Raw genomic sequence first — 20,007 nt, forward strand, 5'->3', positions numbered from 1 at the left:
GATGCTTTGATCGCGCCTGCAGTATGACGTATGATAGGCAGTCTCCTAAGGCAGCCCTGGATCCTTTAAGAAGGCCCCCGGCTGCCATGACACCTGCACAGCATCCCCCCCGAATCTCACCATGAGGACAAGGGGGGGGGGGGGGGCGCGTACGGGACCCCTGAAAACCGTTCGGGGTATTTAAATCCCACTGTCAGAATTGACAGTGGCATTAAAAGGGTTAATAGCCGCGATTGGCCGATTGCAGCTATTGCCAATGGGTGTCAGCTGTAGTAAACAGCTGACGCACGCGCTGTATAAAAGAGAGGTCGCCCTGCGAGCTCTCTTCATACATACCCCGACGCTTCAGGACGTAAACGTACGTCCTGGAGCGGGAAGGGGTTAAATGTCCCTCGTTTCTCAGTTTTTGTAATGTGGCCTGATTAAGGAGTCTGTTCAACTGTGTAACATGTAGCCCAAATAAAACCACTCCGGATCGACTGCAGCGGCATTCCTCCTTTTTCTTCACATATCCATTGTCTGAAATTCTTCTAAGGACATGCATGCAGACCTGTACACAGATTTAGCAGAAGAATTGACATCTCTCATTTTTTCCACACCGTGGATTTCATAAGCTGTAGGCCGCCTGCAGACGGCCGGGTTGGATCCCACTGCAAGAATTCTAGCAGCGGGATGCAGTCCTGTGCCCCTGCAGAGGCCTGCGGCTCACCTGGTCCCAGAGTCTCCAAAGCTCTGTAATGTGCCGGCTGCCGCCCAGCCGGTGCATGCGCAGAGAGTGCCAGCAGGTCTCTACTGACATTTCTGTGCTGGCCTCTGCGAGACCCACACAGAAATAAAATGTGCCGCTGTTTGCTGTTGTGCCAAGCATTGCGTTTTGTAATGCAATCCTATGGCAGCGGCAGAATTTCTGCCCGTGTGCAGGGGGGCAATACAGTATGAACTACAGCGCAGAGTTCTATACAACACATTCAATTGAATGCTAAGTCATGCGAACTGCGCCAAACTATGCCAAAAATACACCATGTGACAGGAGATAAAATAAAAAAAATAAATACAAACGACTTTTTAGCATTAATAGACTTTATTAGACTACGGTCACCATAATACATGTCAATAGCGCAGTGGATGGCACTGGTGCTTTGCAGCAATGTAGTCATAGGTTCTAATTCAACTAAGGACAATAGCTGCATGGAGTTTGTACGTTCTCCCGTGTTTGTGTGGGTTTTCTCATATACTCCCAAAACATACAAATAGGTGAATCTAGATTTTAAGCCCCAGCGGGCGCAGAACCCATTGTCAAGTTAAGCACTGAGTAATATGCATGCGCTGTATAAATAAAGGTGATTATTAAATGCACTTGGAAGTACAGGGTGGTCCAAAAGTCAACATACACATGGGGTTGACAGCCACGTAGACTCATCTAGAGGAGGTTTCAAATGTGACCATCCTCATACAGAATACAAAGCTCCTGATGTCACATTGCACAGCTCTGTCTAAAATATGGCAGTACAGGCATTTATCATCCTGAAGCTTCTGAATCTTCTCTTGGTAAGCCAAAGCCTTGATGCAACCCCACAGATAAAAATCAAGTGGGCTGAGGTCAGGAGAGCATGCTAGCTACTTGTGTAGACCCCGGTGGTTAATCCAACACCCTAGAAACTGTTGATCCTACCACTGTTATACCACCACAATAGAATGGAGTAGAACCCCATTGGGCTGAAACAATGCTGGGAATTACCCTTCCTCATTCAACACCAATGGCTTCACCATGTTCTCCAGGCCCCAAACCAACCATCATCTTCCCACCTTCTTGAGGTTTGTTGTCCGTGAACCCATGGGGGATTGACCTGACCTTTCCATATACATCGTCAGAGAGGAGAACGCTGGCAGGGAAATGTTGGTTGGCCTTCGTCCTTACTGAGACCACCAGGCTGGATCCTCTTCTGTTACAGGATGTACTGTTTGTATCTTGTGGTCTTCAGTATGTTGCAAATTCTTTTGTGGCTAATACCAGTCTGTAACAACAGCTGTCCAGACCTCTTGAGGACTTTTGACAAACAATGCCAGCACAAATGTGGATGTAGCCTTCTGTGACTGTCGGTGACCACTTCTGGGGAGGTCTATGATGCTACCAGACTTACAAAAGGTCTTCTTCACGCCTGCATCACAGATTATCCCAAAGTGTTGTGGATGATGCCTGTTAAATATCTGAGACCTAATGGTAGCAACAAGAAGTACAACTTTCATTAGTTCCTCCCTACTCTACTTCAACTACCTCCTTCCTAGGTAAGGGTACATGCAAATGGGCCAAGTAAAAGATTCTGGGCCGTGTAGTCCATGTGCTGTACCCAACACATAACCATGTACTATTTTCATCTGAAAACTGGACATGCTGCAATTTTTTTTTTAACTTGCACTACAAGGTAGGCTTCACACGGCCGATAAAATCATGCGAGATTTGTGCATTGCGAGAAGCACGACTACGAACCCCATTCTTTTGAATAGGGTCATACACGAGCAATTTTTTTACCGCATGGCACCGCCATCCAGGAAACAAATTGCGGCGTGTCCAATTTAGTGCATGCTCTCGCATCGCACCGCCCACCGGTTACAATGGGGTCGGCCGCAGCACCACAACATGTTCCACTGAAGACAATGGGAGAAACTCTGTGAAACTGTCAGCCGCGATGGAAAACGCTTGAGAACGCCTGACATCCTTGGGGGTTTTCACATGGATAGCGAGCGTGATATGGAGTCAGATTCACCGCCCGTTTCAAGTTAGCCTTAGTCTGAATAGAAAAGCCCAGCGTGCCAACACCCATCCAGATGAACGAGGCCTATGTGCGAACAGACCTGTCAGTTCAAAAATTGGACAGAAAAAATTTGTGCGTGTGCCCGGCGGTCATTGCCCCACCGGTAATGAAGAGCAATGGGGGAGACTTGGTAAGGGACCCTTCAGGCTGGGGTATACACACGGACTACAATTGGGCCAATACTGGACACACTGATCTCAATAAGCAGATGTATCAGGAGGGCACACACCCCGCGCTGAGGGCTCACTCACACCCAATAAGCAGATGTATCAGGAGGGCACACACCCCGCGCTGAGGGCTCACTCACACCCAATAAGCAGATGTATCAGGAGGGCACACACCCCGCGCTGAGGGCTCACTCACACCCAATAAGCAGATGTATCAGGAGGGCACACACCCCGCGCTGAGGGCTCACTCACACCCAATAAGCAGATGTATCAGGAGGGCACACACCCCGCGCTGAGGGCTCACTCACACCCAATAAGCAGATGTATCAGGAGGGCACACACTCACCCCGCTCTGAGGGCTCACTCACACCCAATAAGCAGATGTATCAGGAGGGCACACACTCACCCCGCTCTGAGGGCTCACTCATACCCAATAAGCAGGTGTATCAGGAGGGCACACACTCACCCCACTCTGAGGGCTCACTCACCCAATAAGCAGATTTATCAGGACGGCACACACTCACCCCGCGCTGAGGGCTCACTCATACCCAATAAGCAGATGTATCAGGAGGGCACACACTCACCCCGCTCTGAGGGCTCACTCATACCCAATAAGCAGATGTATCAGGAGGGCACACACTAACCCCGCTCTGAGGGCTCACTCATACCCAATAAGCAGATGTATCAGGAGGGCACACACTCACCCCGCTCTGAGGGCTCACTCATACCCAATAAGCAGATGTATCAGGAGGGCACACACTCACCCCGCTCTGAGGGCTCACTCATACCCAATAAGCAGATGTATCAGGAGGGCACACACTCACCCCGCGCTGAGGGCTCACTCATACCCAATAAGCAGATGTATCAGGAGGGCACACACTCACCCCGCGCTGAGGGCTCACTCATACCCAATAAGCAGATGTATCAGGAGGGCACACACTCACCCCGCTCTGAGGGCTCACTCACACCCAATAAGCAGATGTATCAGGAGGGCACACACTCACCCCACTCTGAGGGCTCACTCACCCAATAAGCAGATGTATCAGGAGGGCACACACTCACCCCACTCTGAGGGCTCACTCACCCAATAAGCAGATGTATCAGGAGGGCACACACTCACCCCGCGCTGAGGGCTCACTCACCCAATAAGCAGATGTATCAGGAGGGCACACACTTACCCCGCGCTGAGGGCTCACTCACCCAATAAGCAGATGTATCAGGAGGGCACACACTCACCCGGCTCTGAGGGTTCACTCATACCCAATAAGCAGATGTATCAGGAGGACACACACTCTCCTTGAGCCGAGGGCTCACTCACACCAGCAGATTTCAGGCCATGAACATGAAGCGTAGTTACGGACCAAAAAAAACTATTTGCTAAGTATTTCAGCCCCTTTGGGGTTTTTTGTGTAAATATGCAGCGTATTTACACACACAAAACAAGAAAGGGCCCATTGTTTTCATGTGCACACACACAGGTTTCCTGCAGGTCTGCTCTGGCCCATTCATTCCTATGACCTATTTCAGTGTGTGATACGCATCAAATTAGGACACGGATTTTAATGGAGCGTTATGCCTGCAATTACAAGCGCCAGCCACTACACAGGGGTCAGCGCAGCGGCTTCCACTCCCACCTCTGTGTATCCCAGCGCTGACTGGAAAAACCAAAATACAAATACAAAAATTATATAATAAAAACACCTTTTCCCCATATTTATAAAAAAATAAAAATAAAAACAAAACACATTTGGTATTGTAGCATCTGTATAAGTCCGATCTATCAAAGTGACACAAAGTAATAAAAAAAATGTAATAAAAAGCGATTAAAGGTCATATGTACTCAAAAATAGTACCAATAGAAACTACAGGAAGTCCCGCAAAAAAAAAACCCCAAAAAACAAAAAAAACAAACAAAAAAAAACGAGCCCTCAAACAACTATGTTGACGAAAAAAATTAGAAAACCTTTAGGCCTCCTTCCCACGAACGGATTTCCGCCGCGTAATTCGTGGCGAAAATCCGCTGCGTTGCCCGCAGCTATTAGGCTCTATTGAGCCTAATAGCTCAGGGCTCACGGTGCGGAATATTCCGCGGCGGAGCCCGTCACGCTCGTGTGCAGCCGGCCCTATGGCGGCCAGAAGATGGCAGCAGGACATTTTTATATTTTTTTCCAGAAGTAGTACAGCAAAAATAAAATAAAATCTCTATCCGTTTAGTAGCAGTCGTATTGCCCCACTGTATAGAGTTATGTCATCTGTGCTGCAGGGTGTACGCTGTAGAAATAAAACGCCCCAATATCACCCCACTTAGAAGTTACTAAAAGTTGCCAGGACAATATTAAAGTAACTTTTGGGTTTGGTCCAACTGGCATTTTTTATTTGAATGTGCAAACACTGACAAATCCTCTGCAGGGTTTTATTTCTCCCTCCCCCCCATAACATAGTGTGGTCGCCATGCTGGCTGGAGATAGTGTGCGCAGAGATAACATCCAAGAGCCCAGCGGGACACTAGAGCCACTAACCTCATACTACTAGCACTGCGCATGCGCCATACCCGGCCCGTCACCGCCTTACATCAAGATCCCTCCGCCAACCGCTTCTTTTTTCTGTAAATTAAACCTCGGCCTCGCCGCTCGGGTGTTTACCATAACGTTACCGGTTAGCGGTGTAAAAATAGAACACGTTTAATAAACCGACAACAAACCATAACTATCACCCGAGTCACGTCCACGTAACGACGCTGCATCCTCGACATGAGCGGAGGTGATGCGGCCCTCCACAGATTACTGTGCACATCCGCGCACAACGCGGGGGGACTTTTCTTCGGGGATTTTCAGCGCCGATGAGATTGCATTTGAAGTAAACCGGGTCGGTTGAGTGAGCGGCCGCTCAGCCGGGAGGACAGCAGCCAGGAGCGGGGCGGGTGGCACAGCCACATCGGACACGGTAAGCAGACGCAGCGCATTTCTGTCAGGTTACCGAATCTTTTCCAGGTCAGCGTTGGGTGTCGGGCCCTACCGGATGTGGAAGTTGATCTCTTCTGTGGTAAAAAATAATTCAACTTCCCCCGGAACCCAGATCCTCCGAGCGATTTCCTGTTTATTGCGTTAAAGTCGCTAGGTTTCCGGGGACCCGGGGCCGTGCAGTGTGCCTCCCGGGCGGCGGGGAGCGTGCGGCTGGGGCGGCCGACCCGTAAGACCGAGTGGCGGGAATGGAGGCCTCGCTGTTCCCCGCCGGCCCGGCGACGTACACTGGGCGGGAAACGTCCTCCCGGCGCCGGTTGTGCCCGTTATAGCCGGGTGTCCGCGCTACCGGGTAATACAAGCTGCGTGCTGTGTGAGCGGAGGCCTCCGCGGCGGGGACGGCATTGTCCACCAGGGGGCCGTCACTGCTGGGGATACATGGGGGTTCACACACACAGTGGGACAGCATTGTCCACCAGGGGGCCGTCACTGCTGGGGATACATGGGGGTTCACACACAGTGGGACAGCATTGTCCACCAGGGGGCCGCCACTGCTGGGGATACATGGGGGATTCACACACAGTGGGACAGCATTGTCCACCAGGGGGCCGTCACTGCTGGGGATACATGGGGGTTCAAACACACAGTGGGACAGCATTGTCCACCAGGGGGCCGTCACTGCTGGGGATACATGGGGGTTCACACACACAGTGGGACAGCATTGTCCACCAGGGGGCCGTCACTGCTGGGGATACATGGGAGTTCACACACACAGTGGGACAGCATTGTCCACCAGGGGGCCGTCACTGCTGGGGATACATGGGGTTCACACACACAGTGGGACAGCATTGTCCACCAGGGGGCCGTCACTGCTGGGGATACATGGGGGTTCACACACAGTGGGACAGCATTGTCCACCAGGGGGCCGCCACTGCTGGGGATACATGGGGGTTCACACACACAGTGGGACAGCATTGTCCACCAGGGGGCCGTCACTGCTGGGGATACATGGGAGTTCACACACACAGTGGGACAGCATTGTCCACCAGGGGGCCGTCACTGCTGGGGATACATGGGGTTCACACACACAGTGGGACAGCATTGTCCACCAGGGGGCCGTCACTGCTGGGGATACATGGGGGTTCACACACACAGTGGGACAGCTTTGTCCACCAGGGGGCCGTCACTGCTGGGGATACATGGGGGCTCACACACACAGTGGGACAGCATTGTCCACCAGGGGGCCGCCACTGCTGGGGATACATGGGGGCTCACACACACAGTGGGACAGCATTGTCCACCAGGGGGCCGCCACTGCTGGGGATACATGGGGGTTCACACACACAGTGGGACAGCATTGTCCACCAGGGGGCCGCCACTGCTGGGGATACATGGGGGTTCACACACAGTGGGACAGCATTGTCCACCAGGGGGCCGTCACTGCTGGGGATACAGGGGGCCATCACTGCTGGGGGCTGCATGGGACTGCTGTGTACATGGTGCTGCGGGGGGGGGGGGCTCACACACAGGGGGCCGGCTTTGTCCACCAGGGGGCCATCACTTCTGGGGACTGCTGGGTACATGGGGCTGCTGGGGGGTTAACACACGGGGGACTGCATTGTCCACCAGGGGCATCACTGCCGGGGGCTGCTGCGTGTGGCATGTACATGGGGCTGCTGGGGAGTGAGGGCATTGTCCACCAGGGGGCCATCACTGCTGGGGGCTCACGTGGCGGCGGGGGCTTCCTTATTGGGGGATTGTTTACTATAGTTTCATTTTCTGTACTGATGCTGCAGGTGTTCGTGAGCCGCCCCTGCAGCAGTTACTACCGGACCGCCAATGGCCTGTACAGCGCAGTCTTGGGGCTTATTCACATGCGTCTGAATATGAAAGGACAATCTTGGACTCTATTAAAGCTGTTTTTTTTCACAGACCAGTGGTCCATGTAAACTATTATGGTGTGTATCTTGGTGCGGAATCACCTATTCGAGTCAGTGGGTGCGTTTAAAAATAAATAAATAAAAAATACAAGTGCTTTTATTTATTTATTTATTTTTATATGCACCCATTGACTTTAATGGGAGTTTTAAATCACATAAGTTTGTCCACCTTCTGTTTTTTTTAAATTTTGTTTTGTTCGCTGCAACACAGTGTATTTGGAAGGATGAGGTACATTTGCACACGTCTGCACTTCTTACTGTACTTTTTGCGTATGCAAGACCTGTCTACTCGCACACACAACACGCCCTTTGGGCTCATTCATATGACCATTGTGCTCGGGATGCACGGCCACATTGTATGTAGTGAATGAAAGTACATCTATTTTCATTGATCCATTCACACTAGCATGTAGACATGCATTTGAAAAAGATGGCAGCCTGCTCTACTTCACAGTGTATGACACAGTGACAGCTCTATTGTTCTCTATGGTTAGTGTATGGAACGCCACTATGAGACAGAGCTGGGAATTTAAAAATAAAGACCCCCTGTGCATGACTGCGTGCGTGAGATGCACGATCTGCCATACGCAGCAATAGCTGGCTCATTGCCGTCCGGTAAACCGCTACATGATCCACGCAGCGTTTTATGAATACAGCCGTGTGAATGAGGCCTTTCTGTAGATTAAAAGGCTAATTGGCCTAATAAGGGCAAGATGTGTTCTTTTCTCTGTATTTTGCACTGCACACTTCCCCTTTTGTATTTGCACACCTCAATACGCTTCTATGGGGCCTTTTTTTTCAAAATGCAGGAAAATAGATCAGGTCCTATTTTTTCCTGCGCAAGCGAAATGCGCTCCTGGGAGCAAACCTATTAAAATCCATGGGTTCTATTCTTTATGATTTGCATGCCCAAATACCTGGCCAGTCGTGTGGAGAAGCCCTTAGGCCTTTTTTTCAGTGATGGATTTTCAGCATACAGGGTGATTCATAAAGAACAGTGTAAAGGCAAAGCCGATTTCTGCATACATAAATGAGATGAAAAGATGCAAGAACTCTCCTGTTCTTAATGCACCTTACAGATGTGGGCTCAGATGGTGAACGTAATCAGTTATTGATTCCACTGCAACAGAGATACGTTGTTTTAAGTCGTCTAGTGTCACCGACTGCGCCCACACGGCCGTATGTGGAATTCACTTAAAAAGGCCCGCAGCAGATTCCAGCTGGGAGTCCAACCATGACCCTGCGTACAGTCGTGTAATGTACTTCGTTATGACTTCATACTCGCGCAGTACACCTTTGTTTATTTATATATCTCAGGCCGTCGCTTAGCAATGACGCGGATACCCGCTGCCCATACGCAATGTAATTGCACATGGGCTGTGGGTATATCTGCAACCATAGAGAACAATGGGCTCCATGTTGCTGATTCCACGGTACAATAGAACATGCATTCTATTTTCTGTGAGTGAATAACGCAATTCCAACCCACTAATGTGATCCGACTTGTGTAATCTAATGTATGTGATTGATCCGCTTATTACCGTAGATCAAACACTTGTGGAATCTGCAATTCCTATCCGGTCGTGTGAGACCGACCTAAGGGGGGGGGGGGGGGGGGGAGGTTTGGTACGGTGTTAGCCAGTAGAGCAAAATGTGATTGTTCTCCGTAAGAGAAACCAAGTAATCTTGTAGATATGATACCTTTAATGGCTAACAAAAAGACATGATGTTATAGTGAGCTTTCAGACCTCACAGGGTCCTTCCTCAGGCATAATGGAACAAATCTAACAACGTATTTAATAACTACACATGATCACATGGGAGGTCAGGAACATGGTGAACTTAATTTGCACTAGTTAAATACCAGAGACAGAGGGTAAGAGGGCACAGACATGTTGGGATTAATAGCATTTACATAAATAGCAGGGGGAGATGACCATAACAGTAAATAATTAGTCCAGTGACAAGGAATGTGAAATGTCTACTTCAGACCTGCAAACAAGGAAGATGGAACAAAACCTCTGCAGCGCCACCTATTGGATAACAGCATTCTATTAAATCAAAGTATGAGTTTTTACCAAGTTTGGAAAACAATGGTTGAGAATAGCACCCCTTCTGGGTGCTCTCCTTGGGGATGCCATCCCCTGACTCACTCACCCCCAGGTGTCTCCACACACCCTCTCCCCTGGGGTGCTCTGCTTAAGGGCACCCCTCTTGACTTCCTTCAGACCTTTAAAGGTGTGAAATCCATTGCGAATCTGCACAAAAATGCATCAAAATCTGCAAGGTTTGATGTGGGTTTCTGTTGAAAATTACAGCAAATCTGCCGTGTGTGAACCTACAATATGGCTCAATTCATACAGGGGTATTCCAATGTTGGTCAATCTTGTCTTAAGATTAGATTACCCCACTGTACACCAGTGCTGTGTGTATGGTAACAATTGAATGGGGTGGGCTGTGCCCTTTCCTGTAACTTCCCATAGAAGTGATTGGGAGCTATGGAAGTAGCGTAGTGGGTCACACAGTTGCCATAACTTTGGAGCTGTGCAAACAGCATAGCTCACTGTGCTGTAGTGTATTCTAACATTTTTTTTTATTTGTAATATGTAGTCTGGTATGTGGCCCGTACTACGAACCTAGCCTTATATAGAATCTCTCAGAACAATCGTGATATCTTTTGTTAAAACTGCTTTCACTTACATTCTACTGTACTGCACATTACTGTAGAATTTTGGTTTATATTCTGCTCACGCATGGGGTGAGTTCACACCTAGTGGAATTGTTGCAGATTTTCAGCTGTGCACCATAATTGCAGAACAAAGTACAGTATAATGTAAGTAAATGAGGTATTAATAAAACATTCATTCACAGCAGAATCTAGGCATGCAGCACATTTTCAAATTAGTGACTATTAGGCCACTAAGCCTACTAGTCCTGTTCTGTAGAGAAAACTCTTTGGTAACATCTCATTATCCGGCCTCTGGCTTATGAAGCCTTGCCAAACGTAGGGTCTAGGAGGCCAATATAATACACTGCAATTTTATAGGACCAGTCATTCCTAATGACATTCAAGTCCCCCAGTGGGACAAAAATATAGTGGAATAGCTGTTAAAAAAAAAATAAGATAAAAAGTCAAAATACCACTATCTCCCCCCCCCCCCCTACTATGTTTTGAAAAGATAAAAGGCAAAAAACACAAAATTGCTGTTGTCTGCTCTTAAGGACGCATGTAAGAAAATTAGCGTTATTTAACCTGCAAGGTGAACGCCGTGAAAATAATATAGATTGGCCAGAATAGCAAATTTTTGCATAACTTGCTTAACAACTGAATAGAAAGCGATCAAAAAGTCATGAGTCACCAAAGGGTATCATTGAAAAGTACACCTCTTCCTGCAAAGGGGGGGAAAAAATCATAACCATTGATGTAAAAATGAAAAAAAAAGATGAGTCTTTAAATGCGGAGATTAATGCCGCCTGCGACGAATTCTCACAGCGGGACTCGACTCGAGCCCCTGCAGGGACCAGTGCGGCGCTCGCCTCTTTCGCGACCCTGGCTCTTTGATGTGCCGGCCAGCCGGCGCAGAGTGGAGCAGGGGCACAGGGAGTGACATTTCTGTGCGGGCCTCTGCGAGACCCGCACAAAAATAGAACATGCCACAATTTGTTTTCCGCGTGTGATTTTTTTTTTAGGCGGACAAATCGCGGCCATATGCCAAGGATTGCGTTATTTAATGCAATTCTATGCCAGCTTCTACGGGCGGAAATTCTGCGGGAAATCCAGCTGCCGAATTTCCACCCATGTGCAGGGGGCCTTCAAAAGATTTTTTAAAATGTTTTTAAAATAGTGTTCAAAAGTAGCAAAACCTAAAATCACTATAAATTTGATATTGACTGAATTGTACTGAGCTCCAGAATTAATCTTATATATTGTTTTGCATGATGAATACTGTAAAAAATAATAATTTAATGAACCAATGCCAGAATTACAGAAGGAAATAAAATAAGTGATCAAAATATATGGTCCCAAAAATGCGATCAATGAAAACTAGAGCTCATATTGCAAAAAAACAAGCCTTTTGTAGAGCTCTGTTGATGGAAATATAAGAATGTTATGGCTCTTGTAATGCGGCGACACAACAGCAAAAAATCCTGCTGGCCATTCTTCAAAATAAAGAATCTACATATAGAAAGGTGAAAGACCTCAGTGACTGACTGACTCGGTAATAATTCTGTAACTTCCCGATGTCGTACAAACTTGAAATTTGGCATGACCATTCTGTAGGTGCTAAATAAGAAAAGTAAGGGGTCCCAACTTGATTATTCAATGCTAAATGTGTAAAAGTAAGTGACCCTTCCCCCGCTTTGTTATGTATCTTCGTGGTGTCGTACAAGCGTGAAATTTGACACAAGCATTCCTTAGGTCCTACATAGAAAAAGTAAATTTGTAAAATTGACCCCCTATGTAATGTAAATAATAACACACATCTGTATCACACAAATGTGAAATTTGGCACAACCATTCTTCAGGTCGTACATAGGAAAAGTAAAGTTGTAGCAACTTAATTATACAATTCTAAGTGCAAAAGTAAGTGAGCCCCTATGTTATGTACCTAATCTAATTCTTTAACTTCTCGTTGTACAAATGTGAAATTTGGCACAACCATTCTTTAGGTCCTAAATAGGAAGAGTAAAGGGTTCGCAACTTGATTTTTCAATTTGAAGTGCGAAAGTCCTCCCCCCACCCTCCCCCATGTAATGTAACTAATTTGTATTATGAGGAAAATCTACCTCACCTCTATGTGTATATACTGAGCAAAATCTAACGCACTCTCTCTCTCTCTCTCTCTCTCTCTCTGTGTGCATACTGCAGAGAATCTACCTCCCGTCTATGTGTATATACTGAGGAGAATCTACCTCACCCCTATGTGTATATACTGAGAAAAATCTAACTGACCTCTGCGTAAATATACTAAGGATAATACAACTGATCTTTATGTGTGTATATACTGAGGAGAATCTAACTGACCTCTGTGTGTGTGTGTATATACTTAAAGGCTGTAAAGTACATAAGGAAGTGGTCATGGACTGCAGGGATAAAGCATGCCTTTAAGGCTGAGAAGGGGCTGCACCCTCCAGTCTGGGGTTATATTCGAACAAAAAGGGACGTTATCTTTAAGAGTAAAAAGTGAGGTTAGTGGGAGGGGTGACACATTCTGCAGAGGGACATCGGTACATGCAGTCTGAGGAGAATCTAACGCTCCTATGTGTGTGTACATATTTTATTCCTCAGTTCCTCTGAAGTAACCATGACTTCATAAAATTTTCAGTGCAAACAGGTAAACACCTGTACCAAATTAACTTGGGCGAGGCAGGGTATATCAGTTAGTCAAATTGTATTGCCGTCTCTGCAGTCCCAGTGCTGCATCTGCATTCTCTCCATCTGCACTCTGTTTACTTCCTGCAATCGGTCTGTGAATGGGACGTTAGTCTGCTGCAGCCAATCACAGACCTCGACTGTAGACTAGCAGGTTTTTATTTAAAAAAAAAAAGTATGCCTAGCTCTATCTATAGATATCTCAGAAGAGCCCTTTAACATATAAATTAATTTAAAGGTGTTGTCCTAGTTGTAGAAGGTCTGTACAACCAATACCCCATGCTCTAACATAACAAAGAAGTGTATACTCCCCTTTACCTGCTCCCGTGGGTGCCCCGCTGGTGTGCAGTCCTCTGTGCCTGTGATTGTGTACAGGCTGCAGTCCTGTTCCGTTTACGAAATGTCATAAGCGCTGCAGCCAATAACAGCTCAGCGATCAAGAGGTGAATTCTGTCATTGGCTGCCATGCCTGTGATGTCTCGTAAAAAGGCTGGGATAGCCTGTAAATGTGACTTCAGAGTGAAGACCCGTACCAGCGGCATGGGACACAGCAGGAGCAGGGAGAGGTGAATATATGCTTATTTGTTAAGTTAGACCATGGGGGGGGGGGGGGGGGCCTCTGGTTGTATGGACATTTTACAACTAGGAAAACCCCTTTTACAGAGTTAACATTTTATAGTTTGTTTTTTTTCATAAATTGATAGAACAAACAAGTATGATAAACTTTGTACTATATTAGAGAAAAAAATTCATACGGAAAGTCTGGCTACCAAGAGCTGAGATTACGTCTGCAGCCCATTGAAGACTATTAACCCCTTGAGTGGCGGGTTTCCTACCACCCTGTCGTGCCCACCAGGGCAGGTTTTTTAAATGGGCTAATCATTGAATTTCAACTAATTTTGCAGTCGCGTTCCAAGAGCCATAACGTTTTCATTTATCCATTGACACGGCCATATGAGGGTTTGTTTTTTGCGGAACAAGTTGTACTTTTTGATGGCATCATTTTTGGGTATATATAATGTATTGCATAACTTTTGTAAAAACATTTGTAGAGAGATTGGGGGGAAAAAAAGAAATTCTGCCATTTGTTTTTTGGATTTCATTTTTACGGCGTTCAACCCGCAGAATAAATAATGTGAAATGATTATTCTGAGTCAGCACGATTCCGGCGATACCAAGTTTATACAGTTTTAATGTTTTGCTATTTTTGTACATTTTAAACTTTTTTTTTTTTTAAAGGTTTGCTTTTGTGTCACCACATTCCAAGAGCCGTATTAATTTTATTTTTCCATTGCCGGAGCTCTAGAAGGCCTTGTTTTTTGCAGGATGAACTCTAGTCTTCATTTATCTATTTTTTTGGAACATGTAAAATTTTGATCCCTTTTTATTCAATTTTTTTTCTAGTGGCAAGATTAACAAAATCTGTAATTCTGCAATGGTTTTTATTTTTATTTTTCACTGCATTCTCTGAGAAGTATAAATAATTAAAGTAATACTACAGGCCAGTACGATTATGCCAATACCAAATTGTAATAGTTATTTTTCTTTTTCATGACTTTTGCACACTTTAAAAAAAAAAGTAATTTAAGTTTAAATCACCCTCTTTTTGCCATATCTATGATAAAAAAATCTAAATCCTAAAAGAAAAATACAAATTTGATATCGCCGCGTCCATAGATGTCCGATCTATCAAAGTAGTGCATTATTTTCCCCTGCACAGTGACCGTAGTCCGAAAAAAAATAAAGAACGCCACAAATGCACTTTTTCAGTCACCCTGTTTCCCAGAAAAAATGCAATAAAAAGCGAACAAAAAGTCGTATGTATTCCGGATTGGTACCAAGATAAACTACAGGACGTCCCGCAAAAAATGAGCCCTTACTTAACTACGTCGACGGAAAAATAAAAAAAGTTATTGTGCTCAGAAGATGCAGCAGAAAATAATTTTAAAAAATTAAATGTCTTTGAAAAAAATACAAGTACTACAGCAAAAAAAAAACTATACAAGTTTGGTATCGTAGTAATCATACTGACCCATAGAATAAAGTTATCAGGTCATTTTTGTTGCAGTTTGTGCGCCGCAGAAACAAGACCCACTGAAAGATGGCGGAATGTCATTTTTTTTTCCATTTTACTCCACCTAGAATTTTGTAAAAATTTTTCAGTACATTATATGGTACTTTAAATAGCACCATTGAAAAATACAACTCATCCCGCAAAAAACAAGCCTCATACAGCGATGTCAATGGATAAATAAAGGAGTTATGATTTTTTAAACAGGGGGAGGAAAAAAAGAAATGGGGAAAAAGAAAAAAAGGGGCCATGTTATTAAAGGGTTAAATAACATACCAACTTTTTCCTCTGGGTCATTACGACGCATGGATACCACATGTGTGATTTTTATTTTAAATTTTTTACAAAGTAAAGGGAGACAAGTGTTTTTATTTTTATTTTTTTTTAATAATTTTTTTACTTTAGTTTTTTTTTATTTTTGTCCCTTTAGGGGTCTTTCACAGAGACCCATCAGGACCCCCTGATCACTTTCCGGGGGTCTGATGGTGACAGCCCTTTACATGCTGCAGTCACATAGACTGCAGCATGTAAAGGGTTAACACAGCAGAGACCAGAGGTTTTCTCTGATCTCTGCTGTAAGAGCTGGTGCCTGGCTGTCCTCTGACAGCAAAGCACCAGCTCTCCCTGCCACAGAGACCGTCGGCTTGCTTCTGACAAGCCGATGGTCTCTATGGCAACCTATAAACAAAGCAGGAGACTTAGAAGCAGGAGATTGCCGGCATATCGGCAATATCTTCTACTTCTGTTGTTCAAAGCCCTTGCTTTGTTCTCTGTGGGAGAGTGCAGGCAGAGCACAATGCCACAGCTTGTGGCATTGTGCTCTGCAGCTCCCATAGTGATACATAGCCCGGAAAGCTTCCGGGCTATATCACTATCGGCAGTGGAGCTCGTCCCGGAAAATTTCCGGGCGTGCCACTCAAGGGGTTAAGGGAGGACGAGGAAAAGGCTGCTGGAAAGAGACAGAAGCTGAGAGACTCACAGAGATGTGCCAGCAACTTCTAAGGTTTTTTTTATCTCATCCGAATTCTGGATTGATGGCAACACTGCTCAGTACTGCTATATGATGTCCTCCATGGTGCTGTTACTTTGGAGAGTGTTATAGATGGATTGCAGCAAGATCTCTTCAGTTTTTTGTGCTTGCACTGTATTGGAGACCTTATAGCAAATAGTCCCCTCCAATTCTTGGTATGGACTTTAGGGAATACTTTCTGTTGGATATTAAAGGGGTTGTCCCGAGGCAGCAAGTGGGTCTATACACTTCTGCATGGCCATAATAATGCACTTTGTAATGTACATTGTGCATTAATTATGAGCCATACAGAAGTTATAAAAAGTTTTATACTTACCTGCTCCGTTGCTGGCGTCCTCGTCTCCATGGTGCCGACTAATTTTCGCCCTCCGATGGCCAAATTAGCCGCGCTTGCGCAGTCCGGGTCTTCTCCTCTTCTCTATGGGGCTCCGTGTAGCTCCGCCCCGTCACGTGCCGATTCCAGCCAATCAGGAGGCTGGAATCGGCAATGGACCGCACAGAAGCCCTGCGGTCCATGAAGACAGAGGATCCCGGCGGCCATCTTCAGCAGGTGAGTATGAAGACGCCGGACCGCCGGGATTCAGGTAAGCGCTGTGCGGGTGGGTTTTTTAACCCCTGCATCGGGGTTGTCTCGCGCCGAACGGGGGGGGGGGTTTAAAAAAAAAAAAAACCCGTTTCGGCGCGGGACATCTCCTTTAAGCCTACAGAAGGTGGAAAACTGCTAGGAAAATGCAAGATAAGAAGCGTATAATGGAGAGAAATGCTGTTATTTCTCATGTTAATCACACAAGAGCTTTTTCTGAAAGTCATTTGGAAGTGTACTTGCGCTTTAAACAGTAGATCCTATTCAGATGAAACAGTCCCTTTAGCCCCTTAGTGACCACCCTATTAAGACTTTTTACGTCTTGGCTGGGCTTTAATCCCCTGGGCCGTAAAAGCACGATTTCTCTGGAGATTAAAGCCCCGCAGGTTGTGGACGTGACAGCTCCATGCTGTTGGTTACCTCCGGTAACCAACAACCTGGAGCTGTCGTGGTGGGACAATGGGACGACCCCCCCACGGTCACGCGATTGCATTAAAATGGATACAAAGTTAAAATAAGGATTGTCATTGCGTCACACGCAGAAGCCCAGGACATTTAAAAACTCCCTGCTCCCGGACTAGTATGTGAGTAGCTGAGAGCAGAGAGTTGTCACGGAAACCGCATACAGCGCTCATGTAAAAGTGAGAGGGAAAAAAAGAAAGTTTGTTTCATATGCGTGAGGGGAGATGAAATTACGTACCTAAGGCCTCCGGATTTATCTGCAGGCCTTAACCCGGTTTCTGCGCATGCGCCCTTTGCCAAAATGGCCGACGCATGCGCAAAAGCTGCGGATTGCTGGGATAATTTAAAATATCCCCACTCCTGGCTACTAAGCGTGGCCGAGAGCCTGAAGATTTTACAGGGGGTTGCGGTATGCAGTCCTTGGTCACGTGATCGTCTCTATCCAATGGATAACGGCGATCACATATAAGTAAAAAAAAAAATAGTTTTGTCTTCCATCACAGATCCGATCCATGAGGGAAGGTGAAAATATTTACCCAAGGCCTCTGTCGATATCTCCGAGAAGATCCTTATCCGCGGATCTCTCCCCAGCCTTGGCGCACGCGCCTGTCACCAAAATGGCGTACGCAAGCGCAGAAGCTGGGGAAGGCCCGGGAAATTTAATATCTTCTTGCTCATGACTACTAAAGGTAGCTGAGAGCCTGGAGCAGTGACCAAGGGCTGCGGTGAGTGGTCTCTGGTCATGTGATCGTCATTATCCACTGGATAATGGCGATCACGTGAAAGTTAAAAGACAGTTGAAGTTTGATTTTCGGTTTGGGACCCGTTGTACTTACAGACAGAAGATTAGGGCCACAATGTGTATGTTTCTAAACACATAACAAATGGGGGGATCCATATTGGGGTTAAAGTCTTCATTGATCAGTGTGCTGTACAAAAAACCTGTTTTTTAAATGGCACAATTACAAAAAAAAAAACAAATCATAATTTTTTTTCCTTCTGCTTTGCTTAGATTTAGTCAAACTGTGGGGTCAAAATACGCAGTACACCCCTAGATGAATTCGTTAAGGGGTCTAGTCTCCAAAATGCCATCATTTGTGCGGGTTTTCTATCATTTTGGCCGCTCAAGGGCTCTACAAGTGGGCAATGGGGCCTAAAACACCTTCAAGCAAAATGTTTGTTCTGAAAGCCACTGGCTGCTCCTCTCGGTTTAGGCCCCGTTGTGCATAGACATAATATTAGGGCTACATTGCGTATGTTTCTGAACACAGGACAAACAGGGGTATCCATTTTGGGGTGCAAATCCTCATTTTAATGCGCACTATGGGGAAAAAAAACTGTCTTTAAAATGACATATTTGCAAAAATGTTTTTTCTCTCTAAATTGTGTTAACTCCAGAAAAGAAACTGTGGGGTCAAAATACTTATGACCCCCCTCAGTGAATATATTAAGGGGCGTCGTTTTTAAAATGGTGGGTATCTATCATTATGACACCTATGAGCCTTTGCAATCTTGGCTTGGTGTAGGAAAACAAAATGTTCCTCAAAATGTTGATAACACTGGCCAACAAAAAAAAAATACTTTGGAATGTTCTCTTAACTTCATGAGTCAAATCTTTCTAATTTTGGGGTAAGAAAAACGAATATGACAAAGAAAATTTTTTATTGGCTCTAGTTTCTGTGATATACAATAGGTGGAAGTATATTATTTTAACGGGTTAAGAGAAAATAATACATTTTAATTACATATGCTAACAACATTGAAAGTGCATTTGAAGGTTTTTTTTTTAATGACAGTTACAGTCTAAGAGTTCTAAATTTATGGTAGATTTCCTGGCAGGTTGTTCGGTGTGAAGAGAATCATGTGGTGACTTCATGAGATTGTTTTCTTTTGGCTTGCCTCTTGTAAGTGAGTTCCGGAACCTCCCTACACACAGACCAGCAGTAATCCGCAAGCATTGCTTCATTCCAATGGCCCTGATTGCTTTGTTCTGTTACAGAATTATCCTGGTGGAATCTTGCTCCGTGTTCATCACTGACAGCTCTACAACTAGGAGGGAAAAAGACTAGGTGGGAGTGGAGAAAATGGATTTTAACCCTTTGCAATCCAATTTTGGATTCAGGGTTTCCTAGGGGGATCTCTCTTTCTGCCATTATACAATGGTGCCATCTGCTGGCTAGAGCCAGTACTGCGGTATGTGACATGCCAGAGAGACCTCCGACAACAGAGCGGCCAGTAATCTACAGTAAGAATACCCTGCCGGACGACTTCCGGCATCGGAGCTGTACAGCCTTCAATCAGAATGTCAGACAGTGGATTGGAAAGGGTTAAGGGACATGTTGCATCCAAGTTGATGGTATTTTTCCAGAAGTACTGTCATCAGCTGAGTGTAGTTATCTTTTTTGTTGCCTAAGAATCCACGAATAACTCCCTTTAAGGCTTGCCAAGCTTCCATTTTTTTCCCTCCAAAACTTGGTCAAACGCAGGAGCCTTTACAAGTTGTTGAATTTGTGGCCCAACAATAATACCTTCCTTAACCTTTGCATCACTCAATCTAGGAAATTTGTCTCTTAAGTACAGTGGTGCCTTGGGTTAAGAGTTTAATTC

General features: G+C 45.7%; 1 protein-coding gene across 9 annotated transcripts in view; it reads left to right on the plus strand.

Annotated features, from left to right (window-relative positions):
- Nucleotides 1–5,460: 5,460 nt before the first annotated feature.
- Nucleotides 5,461–20,007, plus strand: part of GABPB1 (GA binding protein transcription factor subunit beta 1) — a 58,965-nt gene continuing 44,418 nt past the window's right edge. For 2 of the 9 annotated variants that reach the window (XM_066592653.1, XM_066592654.1), the window contains exon 1: nucleotides 5,467–5,923. The gene's annotated coding sequence lies outside the window, so the exon portion shown is untranslated. Of the gene's footprint in view, nucleotides 5,924–6,284; nucleotides 6,293–20,007 lie in introns of those variants that run through there. The other 7 variants (XM_066592655.1, XM_066592657.1, XM_066592656.1 and 4 more) reach the window with 6 other exon arrangements.

This window comes from Eleutherodactylus coqui, chromosome 2 (assembly GCF_035609145.1).
Source record: "Eleutherodactylus coqui strain aEleCoq1 chromosome 2, aEleCoq1.hap1, whole genome shotgun sequence".
Classification (NCBI taxonomy): domain Eukaryota; kingdom Metazoa; phylum Chordata; class Amphibia; order Anura; family Eleutherodactylidae; genus Eleutherodactylus; species Eleutherodactylus coqui.